Below are 11,939 nucleotides of genomic sequence, written 5' to 3'. Positions count from 1 at the left end.
ACCTCCCCTCTATGAACATGTCCCTCAGTTGCCTGATGCCCGCCCTGTGCCAGCTCTGGAATCCCCCGCCAGTGTTCCCCGGGACAAATCTGTGGTTCCCTCTCAGTGGCGCCGCCATCAGACCCCCCACTTCCCCCCTGTGTCGCCTCCACTGCCCCCAGATTTTAAGGGTGGCCGCCACTACCGGACTCGTGGTATACCTTGTGGGGGGGAGCGGCCATGGTGCCGTTACTAGCGCCCCCAGGCTTGTATTGCCGCAGGACGCCCTCTCCATACGTTTCCAAGCTGCCCCCTCCCCCTCCATCACCCACTTGCGCACCATCGATGCGTTCGCCGCCCAGTAGTATCCGGAAAGATTGGGTAGCGCTAATCCTCCACTGTCCCTACTCCGTTCCAAGAAAATCCTTCTCACTCTAGGGGTGCCATGCGCCCACACATAGCCCATAATGCTGCTAGTTACCTTCTTGAAGAAGGCCCTGGGGAGGAAGATGGGCAAGCACTGGAACAGAAACAAGAACCTCGGGAGGACCGTCATTTTGACTGACTGCACCCTCCCTGCTAGCGACAGCGGTACCATGTCCCACCTCTTGAACTCCTCCTCCATCTGCTCCACCAGCCTTGAAAAGTTCAGCTTGTGGAGGGTCCCCCAGTTCCTTGCCACCTGCACCCCCAAGTACCTGAAGCTCTTTACTGCTCTCCTAAAGGGGAGCCGCCCAATTCCCTCCCCCTGATCTCCCGGGTGTAGCACAAAGACCTCACTTTTACCCACATTTAATTTATATCCCGAAAAGTCCCCAAACTCCGCTAGTATTTCCATTACCTCCGGCATTCCCCCTTCCGGATCCGCCACATACAACAACAAATCATCCGCATAGAGTGATACCCGATGCTCCTCCCCTCCCCTTGTCAGTCCTCTCCAACCCCCTGAACCCCTCAGTGCCATCGCCAACGGCTCGATCGCTAATGCAAATAGTAAGGGGGATAGGGGGCATCCCTGCCTGGTACCTCGATGGAGCCGAAAATACTCCGACCTCCTCCCGTTTGTAACCACACTCGCCATCGGGGCCGAATACAGCAGCTTCACCCACTTGATAAATCCCTCCCCAAACCCAAACCGTTCCAGCGTCTCCCACAGGTATTCCCACTCCACCCTATCGAATGCCTTCTCCGCATCCAGTGCTACCACTATCTCAGCCTCCCCCTCCACTGCTGGCATCATAATTACATTCAACAGCCTCCGGACATTTGTATTAAGTTGTCGTCCCTTTACGAAACCCGTCTGGTCCTCATGGATTACCCCTGGCACACAATCCTCTATTCTGGTTGCCAGGACCTTTGCCAACAGTTTGGCATCTACATTCAAGAGGGAGATAGGCCTATAGGACCCGCACTGTACAGGGTCTTTGTCCCGCTTCAGGATCAAGGAGATCAGGGCCTGTGACATTGTCGGGGGCAGAGCCCCCCCCTCTCGCGCCTCATTGAAGGCTCGCACCAGCACTGGACCCACCAAGTCCACATACTTCTTATAAAATTCCACCGGGAACCCATCCGGCCCCGGCGCCTTCCCCGCCTGCATCTGGCCTATCCCTTTAACTAGTTCCTGCAGCTCTATCGGCGCCCCCAGCCCCTCCACCCGTTCCTCCTGGACCTTTGGGAACCTCAATCTATCGAGGAAGTTCTCCATTCCCCCCCTCCTCCTGGGCGGCTCAGACCGGTACAATTCCCTGTAGAAATCCCTGAAGACCCCGTTCACCTCTTGCCCCTTCTGCACTACGTTCCCTCCCTTCTCTCTCACTCCCCCAATCTCTCTGGCTGCATCTCGCTTGCGCAGCTGGTGTGCTAGCATCCTGCTCGCCTTTTCCCCGTACTCATAGACCGCACCCTGTGCCCTTCTCCATTGCGTCTCCGCCTTCCTAGTGGTCAGTAGGTCAAACTGGGCCTGTAAACTGCGCCGCTCCCTCAACACCCCCTCCTCTGGTGTCTCCGCATATCTCCTGTCCACTTCTATAAGTTCCCCCACCAGTCTCTCCCTCTCCTGCCTCTCCTTCCTTTCTCTGTGTGCCCTTATGGAGATCAGCTCTCCTCTGATCACTGCTTTCAGGGCCTCCCATACTACCCCCACCTTCACCTCGCCCGTGTCGTTCGTGCCCAGATATCTCTCAATGCCCTTCCGGACCCTTCCGCACACCTCATCGTCCGCCAGCAGCCCCACATCCAGGCGCCACAGCGGGCGCTGGTCCCGTGCTTCCCCCAGTTCTACCTCTACCCAGTGTGGTGCATGGTCCGAAATCGCAATGGCCGAGTACTCCGTGTCCTGCACTCTCGAAATCAGCCCCCTGCTCAGTACAAAAAAGTCTATTCTGGAGTACACCCTGTGGACGTGGGAGAAAAAAGAATACTCCCTCGCCCTTGGCCTGCCAAATCTCCAAGGGTCTACCCCCCCCATCTGCTCCATGAACCCCCTTAGCACCTCCGCCGCTGCCGGCCTCCTATTCGTCCTGGAACTCGATCTGTCCAGCCCAGGGTCGAGCACTGTGTTGAAGTCCCCCCCCATGATCAGGCCTCCTGCCTCCAGACCCGGAATGAGGCCCAACAGGCGCCTCATAAAACCCGCGTCATCCCAATTCGGGGCATATACATTTACCAGCACCACATTCTCTCCCTGCAGCCTACCCTTCACCATCACGTACCTACCCTCCTTATCTGCTACCACCTGCGCCGCCACGAACGACACCCTCTTTCCCACCAAAATCGCCACCCCCCGGTTCTTTGCGTCCAAGCCTGAGTGGAACACCTGCCCCACCCACCCCCTTCTCAGGCGCACCTGGTCTACTACTCTCAAGTGAGTCTCCTGCAACATTGCCACATCCGCCTGCAGTCCCTTTAGGTGTGAAAAAACCCTTGATCTCTTGACCGGTCCGTTCAGCCCCCTCACATTCCAAGTAATCAACCGGGTCGCGGAGCGACCCGTCCCCTTCCCCTGTCTATTAGCCATGTTCTGTCCCCTGTTCGCCCCGGGTCGACCCTCCCCTTCTGACCCGATCCCCATGGCGATGGCCCCCCCCCTCTCTCCTCCCGTTCTTCCCTTCCCGTCCTCAGCCTTTCCAGCAGCAACCCGGTATCCCCCCCTAACCCCCCTTCCCCCCCCCCCCCCCCCCCCCCCCCCCCCCCCCTGGCTAGGACCCCTCCTAGCCGCAGTGTATCCACCATCGTACTCCCGAGAGTCAGCTGGTTTTCGCTGACCCGGCTGCCCCTGCCACACTCCGACTCCTCCCGATGTGGGGGGGGAGGGGCCTCCCCCCCCCCCCCTTGCCATCCCTCTCTGACTCCGCTTCAGCGCGGGAAAAGCCGCCATTGCTGGCCACACCCCACTCTTCTCTCCTCCCCCTTCCTCCGTCCCGCGCGCGGGAAACAGGGGAGAGCCCGCGCTTTAGCCCGGCCACACCCTACCCCGCCATCTTCCATTCCACCCCCGTCCCCATCCACACCGATAACAAAGCCCCCTTAAAACGAGAGGAAGAAAAAAGAGAAAAAGAAAACACGCATAACCCCCTTGCTCCCCCCCGTCCCGCCTCCCCAACTTAACAATATAACAATATAAATAACAAATCGCAAATAAATACATAAATACATAACTATGCCTGCATAACTAAATAACTAAATAACTACCCAATAATAACGTGCTTAACCAACAGTAACCATAACCCTTAAAGAACAGATCAAAAAACAGTAAAAAAGCCCCCCCTACAACAACAATAATTAAGGGAAGTTGGCAACGGGAAGAGACACACAAAAAGGAACAAAGAAACCCCCCATAACACAAGTTTCAAAGAAACCAAACGATCCATCAACTTTAACCAAGATCCGACCTGGCCTAAGAAAGACATGGGCCACTTGATCAGACAAGGGTACTCGGGCGGCCTCGACCGCCGGCGTTCCCAAGTTCTAGTTCAGGTCCAGCTTTTCCTCCCGAACAAAAGTCCATGCCTCCTCTGGGGTCTCAAAGTAATGGTGCTGGTCCTTGTAGGTGACCCACAAGCGCGCTGGCTGCAGCATTCCAAACTTGATCCTTTTTGCGTGCAGCACCGCCTTCGTTCGGTTAAACCGGGCCCGCCGCTTTGCCACCTCCGCACTCCAGTCCTGATATATCCGCACCGTCGAATTCTCCCATTTGCTGCTTTTCTCCCTCTTGGCCCACCTCAGCACTTTCTCCCGATCGCAGAGACGCTGGAACCGCACCAGCACCGCCCTCGGGGGCTCGTTTGCCCTAGGCCGCCTAGCCATGACCCGATATGCTTCTTCCAGCTCCAGGGGCGATGGACCGGCCCCCTCTCCCATCAGGGAGCTCAACATCTCCGCTACATATTTCGGGAGATCAGGCCCCTCCAGGCCTTCTGCTAGGCCCAGGATCCTCAAGTTCTTCCGCCTCATTCGCGTGTCCAGCTCCTCAAAGCGGCTCTGCCATTTCAGGTGGAGTGCCTCGTGCACCTCCACCTTTCCCACGAGGACCGTGGCTTCCTCCTCCCTCACCGCCATCTCCTGCTGCAGCTCTCTTATCGACGCCTCTTGGGTCGCCTGGGCCCCCATCAGCCTTGTGGTCGTCGCGTTCATGGACTCTAAGAGTTCCACTTTCAGCTCCGTAAAACACCGGAGGAGAGCGGCCTGCTGCTCCTCCGCCCATTTTCTCCAATCTTCTAGTGCACCACCGGCCGCCATTTTGGTCCTCTTCCCCCGCTTTTTTTGGGGAGCTGCTGCCGCTTTTTTTGTCGCCCCTCTCCGAGTACCGACCATAAAGTTGGTCTCACTCTCCTCAGGGAGCCTTCCCCCACCGGGATTCGTCTTTACAGTACCGTCGGGGCCCTCCAATCGGCCCTTAAACACCTTTGTCGCAGGAGCTGCCAAATGTGCGACTTAGCTGGTCATAGCCGCAACCGGAAGTCCGACAAATACTCGTTGATGGCCAAAGCCAGCGATTTTGCCCAGTGTGCTAAACCAGCGCCTGAGTGTATCGGGTGCCTTTGGGCAAGTAAGGCTTCGTGTCACTCTGAACATATGTGCACCACAAGCGGTCAGCAAGATGACTATCTGGCAATCATTCTCCGTGATATTATTTTCCCTGAAAAAGTAGTGCATTTGCTCCGCATACTGTTTCCAGTTTTCCAAGCTGGCGTCAAAGACATCTAACCGTCTGAACAGAGGCATAATGAAGAGGAAATTCCAACCTTTATCCAACAGGGACTGGGAAGTGGCTTACCCAATGGTGTAGCAGCATCAATAACTATCCAGTTTAACCCTTGTCACCAGTTTTATAAGGCCACAAAGGAGTCCACACCGAGTAGGTCAAAGAAACTTACTTTACAATAACTATGCTCACAATGTAGATCCCTACTAGTCTGCCTTGTCAGTGCCAAACTGGCTGGCTTTATGTACCACACAACTATACATTGTTTGGTGGTCCCCTGCCCCGTAAAGGGGGAGCTCGTATTCTGGAAGGTTCACGTGGATTTTAATTGTTCCCACCCCATAAGATCCTTGAGGTTTATGACAGAAACTTTGACCACATTTAATACTTTAACTTTATTTCCTTGTTCTTTGTTTATTTTGAGCTTATCGAGGTGAAGGATATAGTGCTGAGTTGAATCACATTAATTATCTTAATCGTACGTTAACTTCACCTGACAAGCACTCAACAAGGGCGTGAAAAACACGGAGGACAAATAAATGCCCAGATGATAGAAAAGAGAATTCCCTGGAAGAAAAAAGCATAAGTCGACCTCTGGCAAACGCTATTCATCTGTGCCAGCTGTGGAAGGACTACCCCTCACAAATCTGTCTCCACAGCCACAACAGCCAATGTGAAATCCAGAAGTGACATACACCCTGGGTGCAGTCCATTACCTCCCAAGATAAACAAATACAACATGTGCATGTTGAGCTTTATCTCTACTCCACCAAAGTAAAATTTTTATCTTTCCCACAGTGATCAGTCTGTAATTAAGGTTCTTTGATCAGGTGTTGTAATACCTTGACTTTCATCTAAATTGACCGAGCTAGATTTAGACTGCGATTTGAGAGGTATTACATTAGAATCAAATTCAATGTACCATTCATCTAATCTTCCCATATTTGGCTTTTTTTTTGCAAACAGAAAAACTATTCTGCTTGGGCAAAGGATTTTATTTAGGAAACACATTTATTTTGTGAATTGAGAAAACTTTATCACACCTTTTTAAATTTAAGGACGGGATGTTTTTTTAAATTAAAAAGTAAAATAAATTTAGAGTACCCCATTGTTTTTTCCAATTGAGGGGCAATTTAGCGTGGCCAATTCACCTATAGTGCACATCTTTTCCTTTGTGGGGGTGAACCCCACGCAGACACAGGGAGAATGTGCAAACTCCACACAGACAGTGACCCGGGGTTGGGATTGAACCTGGGTACCTCGGTGCCGTCAGGCAGCAGTGCTAACCACTGCTCCACCGTGCCGCCATTAAAGATGGAATATTGAAAAGCAATTAATCCCTGCCTGTTTGTCCCAATCTGTACAGCTGGAATCCCACCTAAAAATCTCTCAGTAAATCTTTTAAACCACTTCTCATCAGTACCTGCCTCTCATCCCCTAAATATAAAAATAGCATTGTGACTTGATAGCGCTTTATGTTGAATTTCGAGGACACGGAGCAATGGAATAGTATGGCACAACCCTATGACCTTCCACATACTTAGTTGTTGTTCTTAGCTATGCCCCAAGGAGGCAAGGGTATTGTTACCTTTTGTCCAATACAAAATATGGGGGAGCTTTTTCCCGTGGCAGACTTTAGACCTACAGATAATTTTTGGTTGATCCCTTTTTCTTTTCAGTTATCTCACTCTGTAGTACTTATTTCTACTTAGCAATGCCTGCCTACAAATCTGGATGACATCCAGCCTGGGGCTGAGCCTTCTCATAAGTATCTTCTCCAACAAGAAAAACATAATTAATATCGAACTTTTCATGACCTCAGAATATAACAAAACACTTTATAGTCAATTAAGTACTTTTGAAGTCTATTCATTTTTTTAATGTACAAAATGCTGCAGCCAATAAACACACAGTAAACTCTCACATACATCAATAAAATTAATGACCTGCTTTAAATGGCTGGACACAAGGTCAACTCCCTCGTTCTTCTTGGAATAATGTTGTGGGATCCTTTATGTAGGCCTATGTTTATGATCATTTGAAAGACAGCACACCCTCAGTACTTTGTTAAGATATCAGAAATTACTATGGACATGAACCCATTAACATTCTGAGCAAGAGGTGATAATAGTACCACTGAACTACAGGTGACAAAACCACTTCCCCTGACCTTCAACAAACCATCGTTGCCAAGTCCTCCCAAATCAAATCAGCAGCGATCAAAGGTTCAACTGTGCAGTTAATTTCTATTAGGTCCCACAGAGAGAAGAGCGAGAGAGGGAGAGGGTGGAGAGGGAGAGGCTGGTGGGAGAGATACTTAGAGTAGACAGGAAGTACGCAGAGACCCCCGAGGAGGGGCTGCTAAAGGAGCGCCGGAGATTGCAGGCGGAGTTCGACTTGCTGACCACTAGGAAGGCGGAGGCACAGCTGAGGAAGGTGAAGGGGGCAGTCTACGAGTATGGGGAGAAAGCAAGTAGGATGCTGGTGCACCAACTTCACAGGAGAGAGCCGGCCAGGGAGAACAGGGGAGTAAGGGATAAGGAAGGTAATACGGTCTTGGGCCCAGAGAAGATCAATGAAGTCTTCAAGGAGTTTTATTGTAAACTGTATGAGTCAGAACCCCCGAGGGGTGGGGAAGGGATGAAGCAATTTATGGATCAATTGAGGTTCCCAAGGGTGGACGAAGATCTAGTGGAGAGATTGGGGGCCCCGATTGAGTTGGAGGAGATAGTTAAGGGCCTAGAAAGTATGCAGTTGGGCAATGCCCCGGAGCCGGACGGCTTCCCTGCAGAATTTTATAAGAAATTCTCGGAGCTACTGAGCCCACTCCTGCTAAGAACCTTTAATGAGGCAAAGGAGAGAGAAACCCTCCCCCCGATGATGTTGCAGGCTTCGATCTCGCTCATCCTGAAGAGGGAGAAGGATCCGCTTCAGTGTGGGTCCTACAGGCCGATATCGCTCCTGAATGTGGATGCCAAACTGCTGGCAAAAATTTTGGCTACCAGAATAGAGGATTGCATCCCGGGAGTGATTGAGGAGGACCAGATGGGTTTCGTCAAGGGCAGGCAATTGAACACAAATGTGAGAAGGCTCCTGAATATTATTATGATGCCCTCAGAAGGAGGGGATGCAGAAGTAGTGGCTGCAATGGATGCAGAGAAAGCCTTTGACAGGGTGGAATGGGAGTACCTGTGGTAAGTGTTAGATAGCTTGCAGAACCCAGACAGAACTGAAACTACAAGCCATTAGCATAGTAATGAGCTATCTCTGGGGACAAAAAGAAACATTGAAACAATCAGTACCAGGACAGACTTCCCGTTGCCAGTGGAAGCTAAAACAAAGGCAGGCCAACGGTTACCTAGAGCCCGCCCAATGATCAGGGGACGACCCCGTTATTGGAGAAAATCAATACAAACGATTGGGACATGGTTCAATTAATTGGGACCAAGTCCAGGGTCCGTCCCGAAGGGCGCAAAACCCCTTGGGGTATAAAACAGAGTCCCCAAGGTCAGTTCGCTCTCTTGAGAACTCTTACTTTCTCCATCTTCACCTTGGCATTTGGCTCTCAGCGACGAGAGGCCCGCCAAGCACCAGCCAAGTAAGTCTAAGGTCAACGCACGCTACGAGATAGGCACTCCTAGCTACTATTCTATACCAGTTCGAAGCCAGCAGTATCAGAACCGGACAACGGCCATTGTTCCTCTGACTGAGTGGGCCACTCGAAGCTAAGTATAGGCTATTAGTAGTAGTTGTAGTTTAGCGAGTAGAGTTTATGCATGAGTTTATGCCGGCACGATACACCACAAGCCCGGTGGTGACGGTGGCACTGAGGGTCTGGAGTCAGTGGAGAAGGCACAGGAAGGAAGGAGGAGGAGGCCTCAGTTTGGACCCCGATATGAAACAATCATAAATGTGCTCCGGGCAAGAAAGACGGGGGGTTTCAAGGCTGGCATAGGGCAGGCATTAGAAGGATGGGGGACCTGTTTATAGATGGGACTTTCCCTAGCTTGAAGGCGCTGGAGGTGAAATTCAGCCTGCCCCACGGAAAACACCTTCAGATACCTCCAAGTCTGTGACTTTCTCAAAAAACAGGTGGGGACATTTCCGTTGCTGCCCCCTCGTAGGATTCAGGACAGGGTGGTGTCTGGCATCTGGGTAGGAGAGGGGAAGGTGTCGGACATCTACCAAGAACTGCAGGAGACGGAGGAAGCCCCAGTGGAGGAACTGAAGTGCAAGTGGGAGGAAGAGCTGGGTGAGGAGGTAGATGCGGGCCTGTGGGCTGATGCTCTGGGCAGGGTAAATTCCTCCTCATCATGTGCCAGGCACAGCTTAATTCAGTTTAAGGTGGTACATCGGGGGGGGGGGGGGGGGGGGGGGGGGGTGCTCAGGTGGGGGAACTGTCTATTTAATGTATATTTTCTTTTTGTTTTGTTAAACAATTTTCGTTTATTTTTCTGTTATTAGTTATGTAAAAATTCTGTTTGAAAAAAACTTTAATAAAAACAAATTTTTAAAAAAAGGTTCAACTGTGCCAGCCATATCAACACAGCAGCTACTGGAATGGGGCAAAAACTGGATAGTCTGCAAAGAGCGAATCAGGGATGCCATGCAATATTCACCACTCTCCTGAAAGGTGCTGCTGCGCAACACCCTAAGATGCCTGACACAGTACATGATAAAAGAAGTTCACTTGATCAATGCCCTGCCGCTGAACTTAATTTCTAACCCTATCACTATCAACATATTCTGGCTGTTGAAAGCCCTATCTATAGAATGCACTTCAGCAATTCACCAAGCCTACTTTGGTAGTCGCCTCCAGCCCTGTAAACTCTGCTGCTGAAAAGGATAAAGACCTCATGAGAACACCACCAGCTTTAGCTTTCTTGCAAGTCAGGTACCTCTCTGACTTGGCAAATTACTAGTGTTCCTTAATTATCATTGGATCAGAATCCTAGAATTCTTGAGCTAACATTATTTTCTGAGCACCATTACCAGACGAATTAAAGCAATTTGAGGAGAAGACACACAATCACCATTGCAGGGATGGACAGCAAAATATCTCTTTGCGAGCATTGTTCACATCCTAACAGCAAAGCAACTGAAAAAATACTTCTTATAAAGCTCAGATCTTTTATTTTTATGGTTTGATTTAATTTCTTCTTTACTGGCATTGCCTTGCTATTTATGATCCTGCCTCCATTTCCTTTCCCCTAGCTACAGCAATTGCTTGTCTGCCACAGAGCAACCAGTTCCTGATATACATCACAAAGATATTTGTGTTTCATCATTAAAACATAGTCCTAATTCTTTCCAATGGGTTTATAATTCAAGTGGTGACTTTCAAAATGTTACGTGTTGAGGTATCCAATTTTCAACTTTCTATTTGTGACCTCCCTTCCCCCTGACCCCTGTGCAGTGTAACAACTTATATAAATAGTAAGATTCACTGACAATGGCTACTGATTTGAAGATCTCTGGTGACAGAAAGCTTGAGTACCAGCCCCAGTCCCAATTCCTGGGTCCTTAATGTTTGCTGAAACCCTATAATAATAATATAATAATTATATTTATTGTCACAAGTAGGCTTACTGCAATGACGTTACTGTGAAAAGCCCCTAGTCACAACATTCTGGCACCTGTTCAGGTACATGGATGGAGAATTCAGAATGTCCACTTCACCTAACAGCACGCCTTTCGGGACCTGTGGGAGGAAACCGGAGCACCTGGAGGAAACTCATGCATTCACGGGAAGAACGTGCAGACTCCACAGAGACAGTGACCCAAGCCAGGAATCGAACCTGGGACCCTGGAGCTGTGAAGCAACAGTGCTACCCACCGTGCTACTGTGCTGCCCACTAGAATCAAAGAGTTCAAACAGTTGTGTTCTCTGCATGTGAACTAGCCCACGGTGGTTGTACAGAATGCTGTTATTAGACAACCCATTAGAAAGCAGACATTTCTGGCAAGTTTTGCAAAGATGGGTGTAACTTCAACTTTTGTACAACAATTTCAGTCTTTATAGCACTCACTAATGTTGATTCTCTGGGAGGTTGGAAGCTGCTGGTGGGTGGCAAGAACATATGTGATAAAGATATGAACCTGACCACAGTTGTGGCTCAGCCTGTAGTTTATAGATAGTGAAGAGAGTGGTTAGAATGTGGAATTTGCTACATGGAGTAGTTGAGGCGAATAACTTAGATGCCTTTAAGGGAGGCTTGATAAGTTCTTGAGGGAGAAAGGAATAGGAAGATATGCAGATAGGGTAAGATAAAGTAGAGTGGGAGGAGGCTCATGTAGAGCAAACATACCATTTCGACTGAATATCCTGTTCTTGTGCTGTACCTTCTATGTAATTCTATATGACTAGTGGGGTTTGCAAGGAACACGCTGGAGAATTCCAGCAGCAATGTACAAAGAGTGGGAAAGGTAGGGGCAGAGACAGACAATGAGGTAGTGGTGAAAATAAGCAGGTTTCAGGATAGATCAGGTTTGGGAAAGATAACTTGTTTGGTGTTCAAACATTGTGCAAGACCTTCAATCTTAAAATGAATTGACAGATAGAAAGTCAGATGGATTTGAGGTGAAAGTTCATATTTGTGTGAGTGGAAGACAAATATTTTGGCTTTTGTTGACATTAAGTTGGAGGACATTTTGCACAGTGGAACAGTGGTTTGTATTGCTGCCTCACAGCGCCAGGGACTGGTGTTCGATTCCGGCCTTGGGTGACTGGGGATTCTGCACGTTCTCCCCGTTTCTG

The sequence above is a fragment of the Scyliorhinus canicula genome, chromosome 1, assembly GCF_902713615.1.
Source record: "Scyliorhinus canicula chromosome 1, sScyCan1.1, whole genome shotgun sequence".
NCBI lineage: Eukaryota > Metazoa > Chordata > Chondrichthyes > Carcharhiniformes > Scyliorhinidae > Scyliorhinus > Scyliorhinus canicula.
This window is presented reverse-complemented; position numbering follows the sequence as displayed.